A 14,491-nucleotide genomic window follows, 5' to 3' on the forward strand; every position below is an offset into this window, starting at 1 on the left:
TGGATTTGGGTTCACACTAGTGTCATGGTTTTTAGTAACCCATGCATTAGCATAGAACTCTTACATCATTAAAATCCAAATATCTTGAATGGGATTGGTTAGGATTTTCCAACCTCTTCACCGTATCTCTCTTCAGATTTTCAAATACTCATTTTTCTTGAGCTTGAAATGGACCTCAAGGATCACTTTCTTCTCTGCCACTACTTCATAGAAGTGCTCTTGGTGGGTTTTGGTGATGAATCTCTCCATCAGATTTAGAGGTGGCAGCTACTACATACCTTTCCTTTCCTCTTTCTAGAGGATTATCCAACCTTGGGTGCTGATGACAAGTCATCTTAGGCTAGTTTCACAAGCCTATTTCATTAGTTTTCACTTGGTTTTCATGCATTTTTAGGCAATAATTAAGTGTTTGAGTGAGAATTTCATGCTTGGCTTGATTCAATCAAACATTGGTAATTTTATGCATTTTCATTATATTTCTTGCAAGATTTAGTTGATAATATGAATGATGCAAGATTTGATGATTATGCCAAGGCTTTGATGTATTTGTTTGGTTGATGATAGGTGAAAAGATAAAGGAGAAGGAGCAATAAAAGCACTAAAAGAAGAATCACAACTCCAAGGTGGCAAAAGAGTAGAAACAGACTCAAGGAGGAGCAAAGAGGATTTGTAACCCTGACCTCTTTACACTCCAACAAGAATAACTTGAGTTACAAAATTTCAAATAAGGTGATTCTAGTGGCATTGGAAAGTAGACATCTAGAGCGTTCAAAGCATATATGGCACTGCATAGTGGACACTAAATCTGAGGGAGAAAACTTGCCCCGAAAGTGCAAAGATGAACATAGTATCAACCTACAGTAAGGCCAGCTGACCTCTTCACCTTCCAAGGAAAATAACTTGAGCTGTAGAGCTTGGAATGATGCGTTCTTAAATGCATTGGAAAGTAGACATCCAGTGCTTTCCAACGACATTTAATAGTATGGGATGAACATCAAGTTTGGGCATCAAAAGCTGGCGCTAAACTTTGGCCTCGAAACAACCAGCGTTCAAACAAGTGAACGCCACGTTCACTTTAGTGAACGTTTTCGACCTCCAAAACAGCGCGACCATGCCTTCTTCAAAGGACCATAACTTGAGCTACATATGTCCAATTGATGCGCTTCTAGTTGCATTGGAAAGCTGACATCCAGAACTTTCTAATGATATATAACAATTTATATTTGGCACAAAATTGAAGCACAAGTGATAGGCATCTTTAAGGCCCAAAAACCACACTCAATAGCCAAGCAAAGGGCAGTGTTCAAAAAGTGAGCGCCACGTTCACTCTTCTACCTTTTTCGTGGGTTTCACATTTTGGGAGAAAAGCTTGTGCCAGCACCAACAAAGGGTAGTGCTCAAAAGTTTGAACGTAGCGTTCACTTTTGTGAACTTTACTGTGACTTTTGCCAAGGAAAACAAGGCGCGCACACAAGGAGCACCAATGGGGCCAAATACCAGCCACGTTCAAAAAGTGAGTTTAATACAAAATGGCCTTAATTATGCTAAATGCATTCAAAACATCAAACATTGGAAATAAAGAATCAAGCAAAACCAAGATTACAATCATAGAAGGAGCATAGCACACAATGAACAAAAATAGTGGTTAAAATGTGTAACCACTCATTAAGGCTCTACAACTTACAAGGTTGCTTTATTCTATCTCTCTTCTATGTTCCATAAAAAATCATTCAAGCAAGTTTTGAAAACAATTTTCCAAATCAATTCAATAGAATGCCATTGAAACAAAATTCTTGAAAATTCTTTTGTTGTTTTTCACCAAAATTATTTCATATATATGTATGTATGTATGTTATGATGGATGCAATTTCAAAATCTTTCCTAGTTCTTTCCTAATTTTCAACAAGCAAAAATTAACATGAACAATTAGGACAAAATTGAACTAGGTGATATACTATTCACATCATCCAATCACAACTTCTATCTATAAGTTATATATCATGCAAAAGATGCAAAATGCATTATATATAAACTATGAGGAAAATACAATAAAACAAAAAAAAACAATCCAAATATCTACAAGAAACATATTAAAAGAAAACAAGAAAATGAAGTGCGAAGTGTTTGGAAAAGAAAGTTTACGCCCCAAAAATAGTGAATCCTCCCCCACACTTAAGCGTTGCACGGTCCTCCATGCACGAACACAATCCTGGGGGTGTCTCTCAAGAGCTCCACCTTCAATTGGCAGATGTGGGGCTCGGGTTGTATAAAAATTGCCAAGTTCAATGCGTTCTTGGCATCTCCCTCTTCGGCGTCCTCCTCCTCTCCCGGCTCCTTGTATTTTTGTCTTATCCTCAAAAGGAGTCAATAAAGTATACTTAAGAATCATAAGAAAAGTAGCACAAAAGGGTAAAGGAGAGAGTAAATAAGCATCTAATTGAGGAAGTGTGCATAGTTATGTGGTATGATGGAAATGAGATAAGCCGTGTGTGTATTCCAATTATGCGTGCGGTTAGGATACACACAACGACCGGTTAAAATGGCATCCACACAATCAGAAAGTAAGCTTGTGTTCCTCAATTAAATGGCCTAAGATGCAAGTAATGAATGATCATCAATTAAGTACAAGCAAACTTAGGCAACTACAACAAGAGTGAATTGAATTTAGAGAATCTTGGATATTGAAATTGTGCAAGTAAAATTGTAAAATTGGTATAGATTAGCACAATAAACAATAACCAATCCATTAATGAAAAGAGAACTCCTTATTCATCATAAAACATAAAGAAACAGGTCACATGATAAAGATACTTGTTACAAAAAGTGAGAAGTTTGATAAAAATCAAGTTAAGTCACTCAAACAATTGCAAAGCATTAACAAGGAGCAAGTATCGGTTATGTGATGAATTTAACTTCAAAAATCATGATGAACAAGTAATTTCAACTCAATTCACTCAATTCAATGCACTTACATAATTTGTCCTAGTGGTACAATCAAAACATGAGTATTCAAACCCACTATGTAGTAGTAAATTAAGGCAAAGTATAAGTGCATTGATAAAATTCAAGCAACCCTATCAATATCAAGCAAACACTTGCAATTTATTTAATTAGAAACAACTAAAGTAAAACTAATATAATAACTAAAATGAAAATGAAATGCAAAGAAAACTAAATAAATCAAGTAGAAGAACATGGAAAAGGCAAGAAAAGAGAGGGATGGGGGTGGCGGAAGTGCTTAGGGCTTAATTGAAAGTGCATTAAAAACTTTTCCCAAAACAGCACTTGTGCGTACGCACAGGTATGTGTGCGTACGCACACAAGGTAAAAAGGGAGGGGTGCATCCGCATGAATCGTGCAAATGCTCCGGATAGAAGGTTGTGAAAGAGGTGTGCGCGCACACAAGTGTGTGCACACGCACATAAGACTTTTTTTGTGAAGGATCATGTGTGCGTGTGCACATAGGTCCGTGCGCACGCACAAGGGCGAAAAGGGGTGGGTGTGCATGCGCACAGGCTGAGCCAGCGCTCCCACCAGAGGGGCTGCAACTTGGCGTGCGGACGCACATGTCAGTGCGACTGCACAGACGACACGAGAAAGGGGGACACGTGCGTACGCACAGAGCAGTGCGCACGTACAGGACACGAAACAAGGAGGTATGTGCACACGCACAGGTGTGTGCGCACGCACAGATGCCCTGTTTTCCAAAAAAACTTTCTACAAAATCTAGGGCCCTCCACCTTATCTCAATACATTTTGCAACCCCAAACATTCAAAATCTATCAAATCATGATCCATATGGAAAACTAACCTATCTACTCAAAAACTAAACTAATCCTATGCTAGCCAAGATAAGCAAAAATGCAATAAACCAAAACTATAAACAAAGAGAAAGGGTAAGAAAGATGTTACCATGGTAGGGTGTCTCCCACCTAGAACTTTGGTTTATAATCCTTAAGTTGGACTTGTTGAGGAGACTCTTGTTAGGGTGGCTTGTGTTTCCACTCCTCCTTGAATCTCCATCCATACTTGGTCCTTAAAGCTCCTCCAGGATCCCATATTCTAGTTTTTCGCTCTCCTTCTTGCGGATTTTTATGCTCCAAGCCGGATGGACAAGTTCCCAATTGACCCTTGAAGTACCTCAACACTCTCCGGATTCCTCTTAATTGTGCTTCACACCATGCTGGAATCCCAAAGCTTGATTTGGTTCTCTTGATGAGCTTTGGACTCACTTGGCAACCAACATTCCTTTCTTCACCGTGTATCAACCCAAGAAGGACCTTGAGTTGGTAATCTGTCTCCAAGATAGCATATTGGTGGGGACCAAAGAAGCTTGTAGGTGAAATTGTCACCCACTCAATATGTTCTTGGATCAAAATTGCTTCCTCACCAACTTCCTGTTCCCCATCACTCAAGTCATAACAAGGAGGTTGTGAGAAGTCTACCTCCATGTCTCTCTCAAACTCAAGGGTAAGAGGCTCATTAAGATCATTAAGGGGATTGACCAAGGAGGACAAAAATTCATTAATGATGGAATCCTCCTCTTGATCAATCTCCCTCAATTCTCCCCTTCCCTCCTTCAATTCAAATACTTCACCTTCCTCCTCTTGTTCATACTCTAACTCTTCCTTTTTCCCTTGTGGCTCCATGTTCTCCTCTTCACTACAAGCTTTAGTTGATCCTCCACATTCCTTAAGAGGGATACCTTGATCGGATAAGTGTGTGAGGATTAAGCGGGTTACCGGTTCGCCTATAGTAGCCATGAAGTGCCCTTGTGTCCTTCAAAATCCTTCTTGCTCTTGGAGAAAGGCTTGAAGGTCTTGACGGTCTTGGGTCAAGGGTGGGAAAGCTTCACATTGGGGTAAAGAATGAGGTTCATAGTTTGGGAGAAAGGTTGTGTATGTGAGAGGTGATTCATGTTGGTGAATATCTTGAGGTGGTATGTAAGAAGGTGTATGGTGGTGGTGGTGTGCTGTTTGAAAATATGGTGATTGAGGGTTATGTTGGGGGTATGGGTTATAGGCATATGTTGGTGAAGGGGTATAGTCATAGTGAAATCCACCATATCCTTGGGTTGGGTATGTATATTGGGAAAGGTATTGCTCATTGTAGTATGGAGGAGGTTGCTCCTCCCAAAATTGATGCTCCAATCCCATGATGCAATCCAAAATTGAAGTTATCAAACCCTACAAAATGATCATAACCAAACTCCAAACCAAGAGGGTGATAACTCATAGAGAAAATTGAAAATAAAAACTAAAGATATCAATTAACAAAAGAAGCAAAAACCTAATTAATAGCAAAAACAAGCAAACAACCCAAAAAGTATCTATTCACACTATGGACATATTTACAACAACCAAAATTATAACACTCATGGTGTATGGTTTGGATTTTTGCACTAAAAATAGGATTGACGTTGCAAGTATAGTCCAAACCCAACAATTAATCATCAATCAAATTATAATTCTAAAGATGTCACAATTCAAAGCAAATGTAAACCGAGAGTATTTAGTCTCCCGGGTCGTTCTCCCTAGGAACTAATGCCAATGAGCGCACACAATTTTGGTTGTGGAAAGCAAGGGGTGTTTTCAATGTAGAAGCAAGCAATAAAGAGATAAAAGAACAAGACAAAATTGCAATTAATGAAGTAATGAAAGAACAAAAGAACTATGCATGTAATATAAACAAGTAAAACTATAAAGTGATTAAAAAGTGGTTCAAAATATAAATGAAACCTTGACTTGGGATGAGTTATGGAATCTCTTCCTTGCCATAACCACAACTATGATAATCATGATAGATTAATCTCACTAAGTCAACCCTCACATCGGAGAGTAAGTTAAATGAGCATAAGTGTTCTTAACCCACAAATCCTATCTTGCTTGCTAATTACCTTAGCAACAAATTAGCGTTAGTGGGAACAAGAACAATTAACAACCCAAGAATTATCACTAAATGTTGGACATTATGGCTCTAGTAATCCGTAAACTCATTTTTCCCAAGCCAAGGGGTGGAAATTACCACTTAATCAAAATTGGCATTTCATCAAACACATAGAGGGCATAAACATAAAATATGGAAAAATTGGAAAATTAATGAAAGCTATGAACCATAAACGATCAAAATCAATAAAGGCAACTCAAACAAACATAAAGTAAACATCAAACATCAAATTCAACAACTAGAAATCCAAAATTGCAAAACTATATAAATTGGCAAGAGAAATAAAAATATAAGAAAGTGTAGAACAAGTGTAGTAATTAAAAGAGAAATTAAAGAAATACTTAGAATGTAAATTTCAAAATCCAAAAGCAAGACTTGAAGTATAAAATTTTACATTGAAACCCTAATGAAAACTCTAAGAGAAAGTTGAGAGAACACCTAATCTAAACTACCCTAAAACTACTCCTAAAAACTATTCTATGAAGTATGGTAATGTATGTTATGATATGGTGTTACTTCTCCCTTTAAATATACTTCAAACCCTTCAAAAATGGGCCAAAAAGCCCCCAAAATGTGAGTCCACGTGCAATTTTAATGGAGGCACGTGCTGGTACCTGTGCAGACGCACAGATCTGTGCTTGGGCACAGATGCTGATTTTTCTCCTGTGCGTGAGCACAGGTCCTGTGCGGATTTCCATTCTGCCCTAAGCATGGGCACAGCCTGTGCGTGGGCACTGGTCCTTTTTTTGACCCCTGTGCGTGGGCACAAAAGGTGTGCGTGGGCACAGGCTGAGATGCTTTTCTCCTTTGTTTTCTTCATGTTTTCTCCCTTTCTGCATGCTTTCTTCCACTTTTACCAACCCATTCTTGCGTCTATGACCTGAAATCACTCAACAAATATATCACGGCATCGAATGGAATAATTTAAGCACAAAAATGCATGTTTTCACATTTAGGTTCAATTTAGGGATCAAACACAAAAGTATGCTATTATGGTTCTTAAGTGTAGGTTTATGTGATGAAATCCACCCAAATCAAGCTAAAATATATTGGAAAATATGGACTCATCAAAGTGAACACTGCGTTCATTCACCTATGTGTGCGCGTCCTTTGTGCGTGCACGTCCTTTGCAATGTTGCACCATCGACGCGTGCGCGTACTACATGCGTGCGCGTCGATATTGCCTTTTGCCTAAACCATGCATGCGCGTACCATGTGTGCGTGCGCATCCTTGGTAGCGTTCAGTTACGTTCACACCATGAACGCTCTTCACGCATGCGCGTCCTTTGCGCGTGCGCGTCGATGCCCATCTTCAAACTCAAATTCCGAAAGTATCACATACGTTCACTCCAATTGAATGTAGCGTTCATTGTTGGTGAACGTTGATCCTCAATCCACACGTGCGCGTCATGTGTGCGTACGCGTGGATTTCAAAATTGCTCACCCACGCGGAGGCGTCTTGTATGCGTGCGCGTCACGTGTGAACGTAGCGTTCATCAAATGAATGCAGTGTTCGTCTGCACCTTGCTTCTTTGCTTTCTCTTTTCATCATCTTTTCACATGTCATCAACCAAATAAGCAATCAAAGTCTCACCAAAATCACAAGGTTTTGCACCATTCATAATAGTCAACTAAATTTGCATAAATCTCATGATTTTGTATAAAATTAATCATGTTTGATTGAGCCATGATAAACATGAAATTTTACTCCAATCACTTACTTATTATGAAAGAAAGTTAATAAACCTTAATAAAAGCAAGGAAAAATGCTAGTAAAACTAGCATAAGATGACTTGTCATCACATTATACGTGATTTGTCTGGATTGCCTAATTGACTGCATCATTACTTGCTACTTGCTTAATTGTCTTATCTACTTCCTACCTGTGCATTTCCTTGCTTGATATACTTGTTCTTGCATTTAAATTACTGTTGGCGGTTGGGAGGTTTGCAGGATTTGGAAAGGGGATACTTAGTTTGTCTGAAGATCCTTAAGATAGTAGTCTATTTACATTCCTCATGGTTTAGCTTGTTTATATGCTTTGATTAAATCTGGAAGTTCTAGGATTGCCTTCGACTTTCCCAAGACATTACATGTTAGATATTTGGGCACTGTTACCATGCTGAGAACCCCGGTTCTCACCCATGCGGATTTTGTGGTTTTCAGATGCAGGACGTGAGACTCCTCGCCGAGGCATGTTGGAGACTTCCTTTTTGGCGGAGATCCTTAGCTTTTAGGATTTTATTTTGATCTTATATACTTGTTAGATACTTGTATTCTCCACTGTATATGTATTTTGTATGTACCCCTCTTAGAGGTTATTTTGGAGAAACAGGAATTGTATATTGTCTTTTGGGTTGTCTCTTGGGATTTCCTTACTATATATGTATATATACTGTATGCCCGGGCCGGTTATCTTCACAAGCCGAGTCCCGAGTCTTGATATATGTATTTTGGCACTCCTTCATATACCTCTTCGCTCTAGCTTAATCCTCTAACTGTTTATTACGTTATCGATCTGAGTGTTGCGCTTTTCGATTTATCGTCTTTGATTTATCCACTTTTCTTCAAAGGCTCCTAGTTATGAACATTTTTGCAATACTATACGTACTAAATTTTATTTTAGAGGTTGTAATGCCTCGCCACCTGTGTTTTATGACTTAAGCATAAGACTCTGTATGGTAGGGTGTTACAATGCAAGTTTTCTTTTGTCAAGAAAAGAGAGGTAGTACTTATATTGAGTGATTCGGTAGGCCTTCTTAGTGTTTGGATCAATGTAGTCCTCATTATGGAGTTCCAACATTATATTCTGTAAATTGAACCTCAGTTAAAACATAAATGAACCGAATTACATCATATTTGAACTAGCAGTCATATACATTCAATCAGTAAGAACGCACATTTCAATTCATTTCTACATGAAAATAAACTCAATTAAACTAACAGATGAACCAAATTTCTTAAAGAATAACAAATTTGGTAATTACTTAGCAGTAGTGTCAAGTGAACCTAACTCAATTCCCAAATAAACCAAATTCGACTCAGATTTGAACAAAAATTCATAAAGATTCAATCAGCAAAAAAAACACATTTTTAATTCATTTTCACATGAAAATAAACTCAATTAAACTAATAGATGAACCAAATTATTTAATAGAACCAATAAATTACTTAAGGAATAAAAAATTTGGCTTACCACAATATCTGTTGGCAAGCAGTATATTTCTTCCTCAAATCGGCAACATTTTTTGTTGTTAAGAACCATACACATTGCACTGACCACCTATAGGAAGATAATTTATTAGATATATGGGTATAAAATTTTTATAAAAATCATTAATGTTAATGTAATAGGCGAAGAAACTATATTTTCTACATCTTGTCCGGGTGTTAGAGACATGAAGTGGAATCTATTCCCCTCTAAATGTGCTTTATGGTCCAACATGAATATTGTGTCATACTCATTGGTTGTATCTTTGTAAACCTTTAATTGTTCATCCATTGATAACATTTCTCCCTCATCTCTTCTATTATTTCTTTTTCTTTCTCTAGAGTCTTGTTCCTTTCAGGGGTGCTTAAATCGGCTCCGCATTGGTTCCATCAGCAAATTATAATGTTGCTGTCACCCAAGCATCCATCACCGTGTCTGCCAACTTTTCAAGTTGTGTTACTGTTGGTTGAGAAATCGGGGGACTTGGTTGAGAGGTTGGGGAACTTATGCCAAGGCTGAAGGAAGGTGCGTCATCTTCCGAATGCCGAGGACAGGGAGAACTACAAGACGACAGAGGAAAGTTTTAACTAATAATAAAAAGTATTATGATATAACATTAAAACTAATAAAAAGGATATTAATTAAAATTTACACATTCTGTGGAGGTTCTTGATCTGTTTGCCTTGCGGAAGATTCTTCGCAAGCCTGGTGTTGGGGTTCCAGAGGGCAGATGTAATAAACAGAAAAAAGTCTAATAATTAACCGAATTTACTTCATATTTAAACTAGTAGTAAAAGAAGCTCAATCATTGGAGGTTCTTGATGCGTTTGCCTTGCGGAAGTTTCTTCGTAGGACTGGTGTTAGGGTTTCGAAGGGCAGATGTAATAAACAGAAAAGAGTTTAATAATGAACTGAATTTACTTCATATTTGAACCAGCAGTAAAAAAAGCTCAATCATCAAGAAGAATACATTGAATTTATTTCTGAAATCAAATGAACCTCAAATAAATGAAGTTATGAATCAAAATTACTCCTGATTTGAACAAGCAGTAATTTAGACTCAATCATAAAAAAATAATGAATTCATATATGAATTCAAATGAACCTTAAATAAACTAAAGAATAAACCTAAATTACTATTATATATCATCAAAACTAATAAAAAAGATTTTTTAAGTAAAACTTACACATTAAGAGGTGCTTCTTGTTCTGATTGCCTTGCCAGAGGTTCTTCGTAGGATTGCTGTCGTGGTTCTGGAGGGCTACTGCATTAAACAAAAAAGATTTCAATAATGACTCGAAATTATTACTAATAAAAAGAATTTTAAGTACCACTTACTTATTAATAGAAGCTTCTTCTGTTTGCCTTTCCGAAGAGACATAGGTAAAGGTCTTTTGATGTTTTATTATCCCTTCCACAAGAGAACTTGGAAGAGACACTACAATAGGAACTCTAAAGAAGGTAAAACAAGGAAGAAGTTAATGTTGAATGATTAGAATAGGAACTGAGAAACGGAAAGCTGCACATTGAAAAACTCACATATCTAAAGGTTGAGAATGAGTTTCTTCTCCAACCGCAATTATTTGTAGTTGAGGATCAGGTGTAGTGCTACTGAAAATTAAACAAAAATTCCATGTGATTAATTAAATAAAACTTATTACCTAAATCTAAAAGACTAATGTAAATATTTCAACTTAAATAGTTAGAGGTTGTAAACTTTGTTATTTCTTTTTTTTCATGTCGTTTTTTTCTTCTAAAAATTCTCACTGGGATTTCAGCGGTATTTTTTCTAATAAACAAGATACCAAATTAACATCATCAACCAAGATTAAAAGAAGAGGATAAAAAACACATCAAATTTAATTTTGGATTCAAATGAACCTTAATTAAACCTAGAAATAAACCGAATTTACTCCATATTTGAACCTTAAGTAAACTCTGCTTTTCATTCAATTTTTTGTTCTAAAAATTGTAACCGGAGATTTTAGGGGTATTTTTTCTAAGAAAAAAGATACGAAACTAAAATTATCAACCAAGATATTCTAATTAAAAGCACAAGATGTAAATAAGAGTTAAGAGAAATTACTTGGTGGTACACGAAAATTACACTCACACTATGTAATTCCGCACAACTAACCAGCCAGTGCACTGGGTCGTCCAAGTAATAGCTTACGTGAGTAAGGGTCAAATCCCACGGAGATTGTTGGCTTGAAGCAAGCTATGGTTATCTTATTATTCTTAGTCAGGATACCAATAGGGTTCTTTATTTTCAATTGTAAAAAGTGAAAGGGCATAAAATAAGTAATTGTTACTCAATAATGGAGAATATGTTGGAGTTTTGGAGATGCTTTGTCTTCTGAATCCCTGCAACATAATGCTTTCTTACTTTCAAACATGCAAGGCTCCTTCCATGGCAAGCTGTATGTAGGGCGTCACCGTTGTCAATGGCTACTTCCCATCCTCTCAGTGAAAATCGTCCAAATGCTCTGTCACAGCACGGCTAATCATCTGTCGATTCTTGATCATGTCGGAATAGGATCCATTGATCCTTTTGCGTCTGTCACTACGCCCAACACTCGCGAGTTTGAAACTCGTCACAGTCATCAAATCCCTGAATCCTACTCGGAATACCACAGACAAGGTTTAGGCTTTCCGGATTCTCAAGGATGCTAGCAATGGATTCTAGCTTATACCACGAAAACTCTGATTAAAGAATCTAAGAGATATTCATTCAATCGAAGGTAGAATAGAGGTGGTTGTCAGGCACGCGTTCATAGGTTGAGAATGGTGATGAGTGTCACGGATCATCACCTTCTTCATATTGAAGTGCGAATGAACATCTTAGATAGGAACAAGCGTGTTTGAATAGAAAACAGAAATAATTGCATTAATTCATCGCGACGCTGCAGAGCTCCTCACCCCCAACAATGAAGTTTAGAGACTCATGCCATCAAAAAGTACAAAGTTTAGATCTAAAAATGTCATGAGGTACAAAATAAGTCTCTAAAAGTTATTTAAATACTAAACTAGTAACCTAGGTTTACAGAAAATGAGTAAACTAAGATAGATAGTGTAGAAATCCACTTATGGGGCCCACTTGGTGTGTGCTAGGGCTGAGACTTGAGCTTCTCACGTGCCTGGGCTGTTTCTAGAGTTAAACGTCAGGTTGTAACCTGTTTCTGGCGTTTAACTCCAACTTGCAACCTGTTTCTGGCGTTCAACGCCATAATGCAACATGGAACTGGCGTTAAACGCCAGTTTACGTCGTTTATCTTCGAGCAAAGTATGGACTATTATATATTGCTGGAAAGTCTAGGATGTCTACTTTCCAACACAATTGAGAGCGCGCCAATTGAACTCTTGTAGCTCCAAAAAATCCATTCCGAGTGCAGGGAGGTCAGAATCCAACAGCATCAGCAGTCCTTTTTCAGCCTGAATCAGATTTTTGCTCAGCTCCCTCAATTTCAGCCAGAAAATACCTGAAATCACAGAAAAACACACAAACTCATAGTAAAGTCCAGAAATATGAATTTTGCCTAAAAACTAATAAAAATATACGAAAAAGTAGCTAGAACTTACTAAAAACTACCTAAAAACAATGCCAAAAAGCGTATAAATTATCTGCTCATCACAACACCAAACTTAAATTATTGCTTGTCCCCAAGCAACTGAAAATCAAATAGGATAAAAAGCATAGAATATACTATAAATTCCAAAATATCAATGAAGCTTAGTTCTAATTAGATGAGCGGGACTAGTAGCTTTTTGCTTCTGAATAGTTTTGGCATCTCACTTTATCCTTTGAAGTTTAGAATGATTGGCTTCTATAGGAACTCAGAATTCAGATAGTGTTATTGATTCTCCTAGTTTAGTATGTTAATTCTTGAACACAGCTACTTTATGAGTCTTAGTCGTGGCCCTAAGCACTTTGTTTTCCAGTATTACCACCGGATACATAAATGCCACAGACACAAAACTGGGTGAACCTTTTCAGATTGTGACTTAGCTTTGCTAAAGTCCCCAATTAGAAGTGTCCAGAGTTCTTAAGCACACTCTTTTGCTTTGGATCATGACTTTAACCACTCAGTCTCAGGCTTTTCACTTGGACCTGCATGCCACAAGCACATGGTTAGGGACAGCTTGATTTAGCCGCTTAGGCCTGGATTTATTTCCTTGGGCCCTCCTATCCATTGATGCTCAAAGCCTTGGATCCTTTTTTACCCTTGCCTTTTGGTTTGAAGGGCTATTGGCTTTTTCTGCTAGCTTTTTCCTTTTCTTTTATTTTTTTGCAAGCTTTTTTTTTTCACTGCTTTTTCTTGTTTTTGTGACTCTACATGATCATAAACCTAATAAAAATATAAGAGAACAATATAAATATAGATAAATAAAAACTAGGTTGCCTCCCAATAAGTGCTTCTTTAATGTCTTTAGCTGGACTATTACTGAGCTTTAATCCAGTCTCAGTCTTGAGCTTTCTTGCTCAACATTGTCTTCAAGATAATGCTTGACTCTTTGCCCATTAACAATGAACTTTTTGTCAGAGTCACTATCATGAAGCTCTGCAAACCATGGTGCTTCCTGAATGACAAAAAGTTGCTCATTGGAAAGGTTTCAGAGATTTCAGTAAGAGGGAGGGACGTCCCTTCTACTGGTTTTATTCAGGACAGATGATCTGCTACTTGGTTCTCTGTCTCTTTTCTGTCTCTTATTTCTATATCAAACTCTTGTAGAAGCAACACCATTCTTATAAGCCTGGGTTTTGAATCCTGCTTTGTGAATAGATATTTAAGAGCAGCATGGTCAGTGTACACAATCACTTTTGATCCTACTAAATAGGATCTGAACTTGTCAATGGCATAAACCACTGCAAGCAATTCCTTTTCTATGGTTGTGTAGTTCTTCTGCGCATCATTTAGAACACGGCTGGCATAATAAATGACGTGCAGAAGCTTGTCATGCCTCTGTCCCAACACTGCACCAATGGCATGATCACTGGCATCACACATTAATTCAAATGGTAATGTCCAGTCTAGTGTAGAGATGACTGGTGCTGTGACCAGCTTAGCTTTCAGAGTCTCAAACGCTTGCAGACACTCCTTATCAAAGAAAAATGGCATGTCAGCAGCTAGCAGATTACTCAGAGGTTATGCAATTTTTGAAAAATCTTTTATAAACCTCCTATAGAATCCTGCATGCCCCAGAAAGCTTCTGATTGCCTTAACATTGGCAGGTGGTGGTAATTTTTCAATTACCTCTATCTTAGCTTGATCCACCTCTATTCCCTTGTTCGAAATTTTGTGCCCAAGGACAATTCCTTCAGTCACCATAAAGTG

The sequence above is a fragment of the Arachis stenosperma genome, chromosome 9, assembly GCF_014773155.1.
Source record: "Arachis stenosperma cultivar V10309 chromosome 9, arast.V10309.gnm1.PFL2, whole genome shotgun sequence".
NCBI lineage: Eukaryota > Viridiplantae > Streptophyta > Magnoliopsida > Fabales > Fabaceae > Arachis > Arachis stenosperma.